This window comes from Ambystoma mexicanum, chromosome 4p (assembly GCF_040938575.1).
Source record: "Ambystoma mexicanum isolate Mex_15411 chromosome 4p, UKY_AmexF1_1, whole genome shotgun sequence".
Lineage (NCBI taxonomy): Eukaryota > Metazoa > Chordata > Amphibia > Caudata > Ambystomatidae > Ambystoma > Ambystoma mexicanum.
In genome coordinates, this window is record NC_090927.1 from 394,338,193 (window position 1) to 394,351,067 (window position 12,875).

A 12,875-nucleotide genomic window follows, 5' to 3' on the forward strand; every position below is an offset into this window, starting at 1 on the left:
GATCCATCTGTGACCCTTTTCAACCAGTCCTCAAATTCCTCAATGGTAAAGTAAATCAATATATCAATTTCATACTGGGTTTCATACCATACCATCCCCGTAATCTTGTTTATATTTTTAATTCACACGTATATATGATTTCCTGTGCAATTACGATCAATACCCCCGTTTTTCTACAGAATACCTTCCACCTAATAAGATTGTATAGACCGGGAGAGTACTGACTGTTCACTGTTTTTTAAAAGTTGATGTTCAGCTCAAGGGCTCTCTCGAGGATTGCATAATCTAGTGTTGCCCAGCTCCCCCCATTTTGCCAAGCAGGCTTTCCAGGTACATCTCCCTTAGTTCTCCCATTCATTATATCCCACTCTAACATAAATTCAACCCATGACATACCATTATGATTCCTCTTTTTCTGGAACATGTCACTCTTACTTTGTATATTCATATAAACCATACTCTTAGTTTCATCCACACATCAGGCATTTAAATCACCCTCCCATCAAGATCACTTCCTGTCATTTTGCCCCCACTTTACACAAACATCCTCAATGGTGGCATATACTGTGTCTAAAACCAGTGGGACATAAATTTTTATCAATAGCAGTTCACCACACCCTTTGCCCTTTTTTAAATAGTGTTGGGAAATATTTCCCTTAGGTGCAATTTTCCCTCCATTTACAGACCCCCAAAACTTTTTGATTTTGTTTGGCTAACCTAATCTGGCTTTTTCCAGTGGAGCACAGCCTTCAGTTTTATGGGAAACTGACACGTCCTTTAGACTGTCAGTACTGGGAAACTTTGTTTCCATTAGTCTTTGACTGTGTTGCCATTTCTTGATAACTATTTATCTATGTGCCAATTATCTTACAGTACCACGCATAGGGGTCCTTTTGTTTCATTTGTTTGTTTGTTTGTTTATTTTATTTATATGGAGCTCCTAACCCGGTGGGATCTGGGGGAAAGTTTGCAGGTTACAGTTAAGTGCAAGTAGTTTCCAGCCCTAGACACCCTCTGAGGATTTTTGGGTGATTGTACAAGTGTGCCTAGGACGAACCATATCACGTTTACTGCATTTGGCTCAAGACTGTGGCCAGTGGCTAAAATTGCCATGCCAAAAATTATTTTATTCTGTCCTTGGGCCATGTTGTCCCTTTGTCTTCCCCCAGGCCAAGCCAACCCTGGAATTCCTTATTTGAGAATGCAGGCTCCTGCAAAAACCACAACTTTTGCGGGCTCCTGCATGTCACATGTCCTAGTGCCCAGGAAGAGGATTGGGACTCTCTGGTCCCAATCCACACTACTGGTGCCAGTTTATCTGGTATGCCTGAATGACTGGAACCACCGTGGACCATGATTGGTCCACTTTTGGCGTGCATGGAAGAGAGCAGATCTTTGATTGGTTATCCCAGAACTGATCACAAAACAGATCTTGGATAAGAGAAGGGGCTCTGCATCCATTCCAGGTCGATCAACTGAGGTTTACACCAAACTACTATCCTGAAATGCTGAAGCCTACCCGTGGAACTGTCAGAGACGTTCTGTAAGGTTTGGTAACCTGAGACAGCTGTCGTCCCATTGATCCCTGTTTTTACATCAATCACTGAAGGCCTGCATGGGCGTTCCACCCTTTGGAATAGTGGGAACAATGACTCTTGGCACCTCTCGACTACCCTCCAAAAGAGCCTGGGGTATGGCATAGGAGCGCTGCTGTCCTGAGTTGACGCACAAAACCTAAGCTTGTGGTCCTGGGCCCTCTCCTGCCAAATTTAGTAGTCCTGGCTCATCTGGGTCACAATTTAAGAGCGTGCACCATGCTGTAAGCATTTGCGGCCCCTGCGTCACCCTGCTGTGGTGACAGTCATTGTAGGAGTCTTGCCTGCCTGCCCACCTGTACTCAGAGACGTGTTGCACTGGAACTGTCTTCTTTTCTTCACCGAGAGCTGAGTAAAGGTACTGTCCCGCCACAGATGATCATCCCACCCCGCAGACGCTGAGAGCCGGAGCAAAATGCAACTGCAGGAGTTGAACCTGCAAGCAACCTGGACTAGACTGGCAAAGTTTGGATCGGACTGTGTTGAGGGTCGGTTAGTAATTGGCCCCCTGGCACAGCCATTGTTCTTTATACATGATAATCCCTAAAAGAATACTCACCTTAGCTGGGCAGTCCTGTGATCCCTAGCTATTCCTGAAACTAGAAAGTCACTCTGCCTACAAGGGTAAACACTCCTCAAATAGTAGGACACAATTGTTCATCCCCTCAAGCCCCTTCCTGAACTGCTACAGCTCCCAGACGAGGACCCACTTTCTCTCATTACGCACGACCGCGCATTTTCAATGCACTGCTATTCTTTTGAGCATAAGGCTGCCCACTTCGTAGGGCTGGACAGCTTAAGTTAGGGATTGATTCTGAAGAACTGCCTAATGGTATACTTTTGTTAACCTACCATTCTGTTGCAGGTTGTGGCTGTGTTTTCCCCTTTACAGCATTAGGCAAAACCTAACTGTATATATGTTAAATAGTGAAAGGCGTCTGTTTTATATTACTGTGGTTTATTTCTGTTTAATTATTAAGGCCTATAATAAACGTGTGCATATTTTTTATATGCACTTGTCTAAGCATATTCTGTGAAGTTTTACTGTGTGTGCTCATTGTGGGCTTCTGATAACTCTCACCCCTCCTGAGACCTGGTCTTGACCACCTGCCAAGCTACCGTGATTGATCTGGCTTGTCTAGAAGGCTCCCCTGTTCCACTAAACTAGGGTGGCCTCCTAAACTTCGGTCCACCAGGTCAGAGTTTAGAAATCCATCTTAACAAATTGGTGTACAGCGGTGGCATACGATCTGAGGTACCCAGTGTTGCCCACTGGTGTAATTCCGAGGTTACACTTAAAGAACAAACACAGTGACCTTACTTTAAATTTAACTGTAAGCCACCCGACTCACTTATAGCATGAAAGCAATTGCAAATATAACTTTAAGTTCTTCCAAGTCTGAGACGCTAAGGAAGATTTGTGCAGAAAGAGACTTGTCAGCCTGTGACACAAAAGCTGAAATGATCCAGAAGATCATGGAATGGCAGGAAAGCCAAATCACAGCTTTGCCCTCTTATGACAGTGCAGAAGGTACTGGGGCTGCTCCCAGAAACAGAGCTGAAAGGAATGTTGCTGCTTTCATAGAGGTGATTGATTATGATAGGGATGATGAAGAGTCACATGTTTCTTTCGCTGTTTCCTGGCTGAGGTCATGCTGGAATTCAAGAGACAAGAGCTGGTGTTTAAGCAGAAGGAGTTTGAATTTTGCATGGCTAAACTAGAACTGGAGAACACAGAGAAACATAAGGGTAGTGAACGCCAATTGGAGCTTGCCATTACAAGCTGCCAATGGCTCTTCGAGAGGATCTGGTAATGGGCCTGGCTCCTCCTCTCATCTGAGATTTCCTAAACATCTGCTTAGTATGTATGATGACAAGAATTACATCATGGACTGGTTGACTGCAGTTGAGTATGTATGTGAAGTGCAAGAAGATGTGGATGCTAATTGCATGGTTGGTCAGTTGACTACCCCATTCTGGCTGCAGTGCCATCATGGAAATGTCAAATGCTGACAGAAAAGACTTTGTGAAAATGAAGCAAACTCTGGTCTTTAAGGTTGGGAAGACTCCTGCCCAATACTTGAAATGAATCAGAGATTACAAAAAGAGAGAAGGTAATACTTGAGTTTCATATGTGACTGATTCCTTAAAAAACTTGACTGGTTGGGTGGAAGGTTGCAAGGTCACCGCCTCTGAGGGTATGAATTGTTTAGTCATGCATGGACATATTTTTGTTTCTTGTTCCCTGAGCTTAAGCAGCACTTGGCTGATTCTAAGGTGATAGATCCAAAGAAGTTAGCCATTGCAGCAGATTTATGGGTATCATACAGAGTGTCCCATAAGGACAAGCCTGCTTCTGGTAAGCAGGAGGAGGGAAAAAGGAATAAAGATAAAGCGGTTGGGGTTACTGATACATCTTCCTCCCATAAGGGCCATAACAAGTCTAAGGGCAAGTCCCATGAGAATGTTCAGAGTAGTGGGAGTCATCCTTCCAAGCATAGCTCTAGTTACAGTAAGCCTCCCTATGTCCCAAGACCCAGTGGATCTTGTGTGGTTCATGGAGAAAGTGACCACATGAAGGGGGACCCCAGATGTAAGGTCAAAACCTTGGGGGTTCACTCTGTGAGTCTGGCCTGCCCCTCTTATAAGGAAGAAGAAATTGTCATAAGGGCATCCTTCTCTTCAGACGGTTGTATACTAATTGACCTTTTCACAAATGACCTCAGGAGAATTGACCTCGGGAGAATTTACTTAATTTAGAAGGTCAATTAGGACATATATGTGGGGGGAAACCCCCCACAACCCCGTACCCAATCCCCTTATATTATTTATAATCCAAAACCAACCCAATACATATATAAAATAACTAAAATTATATAAAGGTCAATTGTGCAGAAGGTCAATTAGGACCACTATATTTAGGTCAATCGAGCAAAAGGTCAATTGTAAAAGGTCAATTTGGGTAATACCCTTTGGACTCCTTCCCCAGTGTGATAGAGCTTGAAGTAGTCTTAGTATCCCTGGGTTTCTGGGAGCCTAGAGTTTCAGAGGCCTTTGCTAGTATACCTGATAATGCCAAGCACTATTCTAAAGACAGTGTGCTAATCAATGGTGTTGCTGTCCCTCCTACGCAGACATACTCCTCCTTTGAATGCCTTGTCTGCCGACTCTTTCTCTCTCCTAGCCATTCCCTTACCGTGGCTACTATCTATCGGCCACCTGGTCAAATTTCCTCCTTCCTCTCTGAGTGGGCTGACCTCTCCTCCTCACTCCTGTCCTCAACCACTCAACTCCTCTTTCTTGGAGACTTCAATATCCACCTGGATGCCTCCTGTCATCCCTCTGGACTCTTTCGCGACCTCTGCGACTCTCTCTCACTCTCTATTCTCCCGTCTGGGCCGACCCATTCTGCAGGGCACACTCTTGATGCTCTGATCTCTTCTGACCTTCCCCTCTCTGTCCCTCTCTCCACTCCTCTCTCCTGGAGTGATCTCTTTCTCCTATGCTCCCACCTCACCTTCCCTACCCCACAGGCAAAGCCACCCTCATCACTGCCACCCACCTTCGCGGTCATCCGGCCCATGAAGCGCGTGTCAGTTGAGGCTTTCGCTACCACCTTCTCGCGCCCCCTCCCCCTTCGGCTAACTCCCACCCTGACACAGCCCTCTCCACTCTCCACTCTGCTATATCTGATACCCTTGATATCCTTGCCCCTGTCATGAGTATCCGCCTGAAGCCCAAAGCCAAATGTAACTCCTGTATGACTCAGATCTCATCACCCTTAAACGCAAGTGCAGGGTGGTAGAGAGGAAATGGCGTGCTTCATGTTCATCCTCGGACAAACTGGCCCGCCGCCTGCTCCAGAGGCAATACCGGCTCTCCGTTCTCACTAAGAAGAGAGCCCTTATCCAAGCCTGCATCTCTGCAGCATCTAACAATTCGGCCAAACTCTTTAAAATCTGCAAGGAGCTGGCCAACCCTGCTGCAGTCTCCACCTCTCCTGTCCCCTCCCAGGCCCTCTGCACGGCACTGGCCTCTCACTTCATTTCAAAAACTCAGGACATCCTGTCCTCACTCTCCTCCTATCACCTCCCCCCTCTATTCCCTGTTCTCCCTCTGGCCCTTCTGCAGCCACCTCTCCTCCCCCCTTCTCTGCCTTTCCCCTTATTTCTGCTGATGAGGTTTCTAGACAAGTCCGATCTATGAAAGTCTCGTCAAAACAGGTCCACCCCTGTTCCTCCAAAACTATCAAGGACCACATTGATGCCCTGGCTCCTGCCCTGGCTGACTTCTGCAATCACTCCTTCACCTCTGGAGTCTTCCCACCCCCCCTCAAGCACTCCCTTGTGCACCCCCTTCTTAAGAAACCCTCTTCCGACCCCTCCTGCCCAGCTAACTATCGCCCAATCTCTATCACTCCCTTCCTGGGCAAGCTCCTGGAGAAACTGGCCATCTCCCATCTTAATCTCCATGCTGAATCTGTTGGTAGTCTTCATGACCATCAGTCTGGCTTCAGAGCTGCAAAAAGCACAGAAAGTGTGCTCCGGAACATCTGTGAGGACCTGCTCTCAAACCTTGACTCTGACACCCCTTGTGTTCTCATTTTGCTCAACCTCTCTTCTGACTTTGACACTGTCAACCACACCATCCTGCTCAACCGTCTCCGTGATAACCTGGGTATCACCGGTCAGGCTCTGGTGTGGCTGTTCTCCTTCCTCTCCACTCGACCCTCCCATGTCCAATTGGGTTCCTTCCTTTCTGACATCTTTTTCTCTACCTGTGGTGTCCCCCAGGGATCTAACCTCTCCCCCTGGCTGTACAACCAGTATCTGGCACTTCTTGCTCACCGCATCGCTGCTCTCTGTCCCAACTTTCAGTGCTACGCGGATGATACCCAGCTCATTTTCAGGCTACCCTCGGCCTCCTCTTCCCCTTCCCTCATCTCTGACTGTCTGTCTGCTATCCAGGAATGGTGCACCGCCAACGACCTCTGCCTTAATGTCAGTAAGACTAAGATTCTACTTATCGGTACTACTACCACAATGATGCAACAACCAAGGTAGCACAGCAAAACAATGTCACGACAGGATGTGAAACATGTGTGGTACATGACATAGGATGATGCACCATGAACGGATGTGTACTGTCACAGGTCCCCTGTACAGGCGCGGGAGTGTCACGAAACAACCACCCCCACCATGTCCCGGGTGCCTGCAAGGTCAAACTCACACAGGCCCCTGAGACCCTGGTGGGGAAGGAGGTTCAGGGATATGCAGTCGGGACAGGTGTTGACACACTGGATGACTGGAATGAGTGGCAGGAGAGGGGAGGAGGAATGACACATGAAACTAGGGAATGCACAAAAATGTACTACCTGCATGAACACATACACAATCCAAACAAACTTGGACATCATTGTCAAGGCCTTCTGTAGTCCAGGCTCAGGAGTGGTACGAACCAACCACCCCCTCTAGGGTTTTGGCGCCTGCAAGTTTGGGGCATACACAGGCATCCTCAACCCCAGCGGGGAAAGAGGGTCAGGGAATGTTGCTTGGATAGGTACGGGAAGCAGGAACACCGGGTAGAGGGTACAGGGTTCAAAATTGCATAGGATCACGGGTGATTAGGGAGAAAAAACATACCAAATTGAACCACACATACATCCATGCATTAGTACACTCCCCAGCAAGCATATGCAGAGCAGTTCGAAAGAAAAACAACTAGACACTTAGCTCTGGTTTTGAGTGCTGGCCTCCTGCCTGTGCACTCTCAGGTCCGGTTACAGGAGCACTGCAATGCTGCAAAGAGAGCCACAGTCAACAACCTGTACGTGCCAATTACACAAAAACACAACACCAAACATGCCCCATAGCATCAAACTACTCTACAAACAGACAATCTGGTGTAGATGCTGTGTACCCATATATAACATCACCCCTGTGACGGGTCATACACAGTCAATGCAGTAAGTCAGCCGCTGGTGGGTGTGTGGCAAATGGAACACCAACGTGTCATAATTCACAATACATGCAATGTTCCCTGGGTAAGCAGACAGACCCATATAGCAAGCCATGACTTCAGAGCAAGTTGCGTACCACCATGACCGAAACAAAGTTGGCAGTGCATTTATCATAAAGTACATGGAAAAGACATGCACTGCACCCGAGTATGTCCCTTGCTGTATGTCCCTGTGAGCTGCCCCTTTCCATGTCTCGGAAGGCTACATGGTTGATACAAGTGCCTCTATGGACCTTGGTGTACCGGAGGGTATGTGCCACTGCCCCTGCATGTGTCCCAGACAACCCTACTATAAACAGCCATCAGTCCACCAACACATCTGAGCTGCATTGTGTGCTTCAACACCAATATTCGTCTAAGCTCACCCTCAGTGCTGTGACTAAGCCTGCATGTGCAACTCGCCTGGTGCAAGCTTTGCTGTGTCGTGGCCCCCCTGTGCTGCTCACCTTGCCTGGAGTTCCTTGGAACATATCAGCAGTTCTAGGATGTAGGTCTGCTATCCCTGTGCCTCTGCTTGTGCACACATGTGCATGTGGGCACCAACAAACGTGTCCAGAATTCCGTTGTTCAATGGGCCATGTCTGCTGGCAAAGGTGCTCTGGAGGCTAATCCCCCTGCAGAAAGGGCATGAAACACATGATTAATGCTTCAAAGTCATCTGTGTGTGTCTCATCAGGCATCTCATTACTTGACCATGTCAGAGAGTCACATCACAAATCACACCATCAGTCCGTCTTTCACATCCAAAGTGTGGAACACTATCTACAGCATGAATTGCAACAAGCACGTGTACAGGAAAGATATGAAACATACTACACAATGCATAGCAATCAATGTACACATTAATCATGACACACCCCATCTAGCAAAAGCTGAACAGTGGACAATAACACCAAAATCGTCCCCACTAGGGGTGTCAACACAAGACACACAGCATCAGACATGCCACAGATATGACAGTCCAAAGCCCTTGTGTAATATTCTGTAACACCGAACCATCCTTGCGAGCCCATGGATAAGGGAGGCAGGAGTGGCATATGTGAGTCAAGGACCCCAAGCAGCAAACACGTACACAAGACAAGCCTGAAGGGCCCAGCTGGAACAGACAGTGGATACCTTCAAAAGCCACAAAGCACCGCACCGTCACATGAAAGCACAATAGACTAGCAATTTTACACTAAATCAACTATTAACTAATTACACTAACAATGGAAAACCTACATTACCTAATTAAACTAACTATCAAACAGAAACTTAACTAACTAAACTAAAAGAAAAATCAAAAATGTCCACATACGACCCGGGGGTAGGGGAGGCACCCAGGAGGTGGGAGGTACAGGGTGCTGCTCAACATCCACATGCGATGATGCTGAGCCAAACAAAAAAAACCTCCATGGGCTCAACGCCTGCACAGCCCAACCTATGTGGGAGATAGATGGTCGTCCGAGTCTGGCTCATCCTGTAAAGGCGGACGTGGCACAGTAGCCTGGCCACGCCTAGCCGCAGTTTGCCCCTCGTCGGCAGCAAGTCTGCATTACGGGTGAGCCTGGTTCTGTGTGGCAATGTGACATAGGTCTGCATGCAGAACCTCACGTGATACACGTGCTTCCTCTTGCAAGGTAGCATGTGTAACATGGAGTTCCTCCTGCAAGGCCTGGCTGGATAACCGCTGCACCTCCCGGCAAGCCTGTAGCTCAGCCGAGATGGTACGCTCAAGCTGTGCAAACCTCTCCTCTGCCTGCTGCCTCTGGGACATCATAAGGACACCCAGAGTGGATCTGAGGGAAGCATACTCCTCCCTTAGGGCATCCATGTGTGCCTCTGCGTGAGCAGCAATTGCTTGACGCAGAGACGACATTTCAGCCTGGCGTGCCCTGTCTGAGGCCGCCATGCCCAGCCTGAGCGAGCGGGCCGTGGACCGTGCCACCTGCTGCTGGAGAAGCACCTGCCTAGCAGGGGGGAGCACAGATCGGGCCACATGCTCCATACTCTCAGCGATGTTCTCCATTGCTGCCCCCTGCCGTTTGGAATTGGCAGTCATGTCTTGCTCCCACTCAGCATACAGCGGTTGCGCACGGCGACCGCGTTGCCGGGCTTGACCCCTGCGGGACCCAAGGGCCGGGGGTCCTCGCTGTGTTGGCACCGCCCGCAGCTGCACGACTACATGCCCCCGTCGACGTGATGTCCCAGACACATCAGTGACCGGTGTGGAGGGTGACCCTGCGTCCCAATCCACCACGGGCGGAGGAACCAAGACTGTCTGATCCCTCAGTGCAGGGGTCGCAGACACAGGAGTGTCCACATCAGAATCACTCACCTCTGACACATGGACTTGATGCTCATCCAACTCAACATGGACGTCAGAGTCGTCATCAAGGCTGGACTCATAGGCAGCCAGAGACAAGATGGACTGCAGCACTTGGGGGTTTTCGTGGCCTACCACCCCACGACCCCCACTAGTGCCGGGTTGATGTGGTGTTACCAACCCTGTGTCTGGCATGACAACACCATCCTCCGCCTCCATTGCGTCATCACCTGAAAAATAGAGAGAAAAAAGGCCACTACACATGTCAGAGGCACACGACACACACACACACCGAGAGCAAACGCATCCGGCAGACATGTGACACACAACATATAACCTGGCATGCATGCTGGGTCTACTTTGAATAGCTTCTGTGATCAGACCTGTTGAAAGGTGGCAGTTTCCATGGAAGTGGGTCTATGCAGTGCAGAAAATGTGTATGACATTCACTACCTACATGTACAAGCACTCCATGGTGTGTGCCAGGAAATGTGAAGGCAGTGCAATGTCAAATTCACACATCACGTGCATTGTGCATTCAATGTGTACCATATCTAGAAGCCAAGCACCCCTCCACCCCAGTACCAAAGCAGGGATGCCTAGCATGGTATCAAAAGGCTGACCATACACATGTGTATTGACAGGCAGTGTTGACTGGCATCAACAGCTTAATGTGATTCAAATGACAACACTGCAAATGATGCTGGGACAGTAGGCAGGACACATGATGAAAACTCCGGAGGCCGCCCACGTGTGAAGAAGACACAACAAGAGTTGGACAGAGTCATTGGACATTGAACAGGCTGAGGCCTGTGAGCCACACAGATTGTCAGAGCCTAAACATGTGTGCAACGCATGACTGAGCCACAGATGACATGGGAAGGCTGATGAGATGGCAGGCAATGTATGTAACCAAGGACTTATATTACAGTGATCATCCAGTCAAGCACACATAGGGGCATGCGTGCAATGCACATGGAGCATGAATGGGCACTCATGTCCCTGGGGGACATCTGACCCATGCATATTACAAGTGAGATACCCTGCATCGAGTACTAAGGCTGTACCACACGGCATATGTCTGGCAGATTCTACGCTGGAAGTTAGCATCTACACAGGACACATGAACAAGAAACTACACATTGGCAAGATTGAAGCAGACCAGTGCAAAGGTGGAACTGGGGAGCAGAGTGGCGGAGGAGGGGCAAGGGAGCAGACCTACATGGAGTCCCGCATGCAGGCAGAGGAGACATGCATGACGGAAGCATTGCATTACTTACACATCAGAACCATGTACATGTCACATGTAGCAGCAATCATGCACAACACATCCCACAAGTGAAACATACACGTCCTCAACAAACACGCATCAACACTCACTGGACTGCGCATCAAAGTCCAGCATATCTCCCACTCCTTCGACCAATTCAGGTGGTATGAACTCCGCAACGAGAGCCTCATGCGGAGTGAGCTCTTCCTCCTCTGGTGCAGGCCCACTGCCAGTCACCAGAGTCAAGTTGTAATTAGAGGCACGCTTAGCCTTAGTGCTGCGCTTGATGTCATTCCAACGCTTTTTGCACTCTTGCGCCGTTCTCACCTCATGGCCGAATGAACTGACATGTTCCGCAACATGCTTCCAGTGGGTGTCACGTTGGCCAGCCATAGTCTGACTATTGGCACCCACTAGCATGTCACGGCTGTGGCCCCGCACGTAGTCCACGAGGAAGTCCAGTTCCTGCTTACAGAAAGGCTTCTTCCTCGACGTGCAGGAGGTCGTGGCTGTGTGTGGGGTCCCAGCCTGTGCTGCAGGTGCAACCTATCTCCTCTTGGTCTGTGGCGCAGACCCTGGCTGGCTAATGCAGCCCTGACCAGTATGGCCAGTGGGTTCGGTATATTGAGCCAAGGGAGTGGCAGGTGGAGGGATGACCAAAGACCTGACTCGTGTCAGTGGCAGCTGGGTGCCCACTAATGGACCCTGTGCAGCAACATCAGCTGTGGCAGGGTCATTGACCGCAACGGTCCTGGTTGGCAGACGCACAACCGGGGTGCTGTTGGGTGCATCTGCCCCTGCACTTGCCAACACCCGGCTATTGGGGGCAGCAGATGACATGACTGCCCCAGGGACACGTGTCTTGGTCTGAGCAGCCCGGCCTGCCCCTATGGTTTCCCCCCTGGCCTATTGGAGATCTACCAAGGGCTCTTCAAGTGCCAACGCAGCCTGTGCTGGCAGACCCTGAGCCTGGGTGGCGGTGTCCACAGCTGCACCTGCTGCTACCACTACCCTTGGGCCCATGGCAGTAGATGGAACGGACTGCCGGGTCGAACGGGTGCCAGTGCCAGATGCAGGAGCTGCATCCCCCGGAACCACAGGGGGTGTTGGCATGACTGCACCGACACATGGCACAACATTGTGCTCAAGTGGCGCACCCCTGCCTCTTCCCCCTCTGTGGCCGCCCTGGACACCCTGGAGTCCCCCTACTCCCTGGTCACCACAGCCACGTCCCCGACCACACCCGCCACGAGGAGGACGCCCAGCTGAGGCGCCCCTCACCTTTGGTGGCCTCCCAACCATGGCACTGATGTAGAAGTGCTGGCACAGATGGCGTGGTGCCAATGGGAGGTGTACACCACAATTGACATGGGCAATTGGGGTGAAGGGCGTGGGAAGCAAGATGTTAACAGCCCCCCTGCACCTGCAAGGCTGTATGTGACCCCGGTGATGTGGTGACAGGTCACGCAACGCTCAGGCACCCCAAAACTGCAGTAAAACCGTGCACGCAACCCTGCAGCCTACATGCGTGGATTCAACCTCCCGCAGTGCGCGGTGGCACCCAGTAACACGAATAACGCGTACGCGTGGGACAAGCAGGCTACTATGACATCGAAAATGGGTGCGATACACAGGGGCACCCGCAGTTGGAAAAAGAACGTGTGCGACTCACCGTCTGACGAGCACG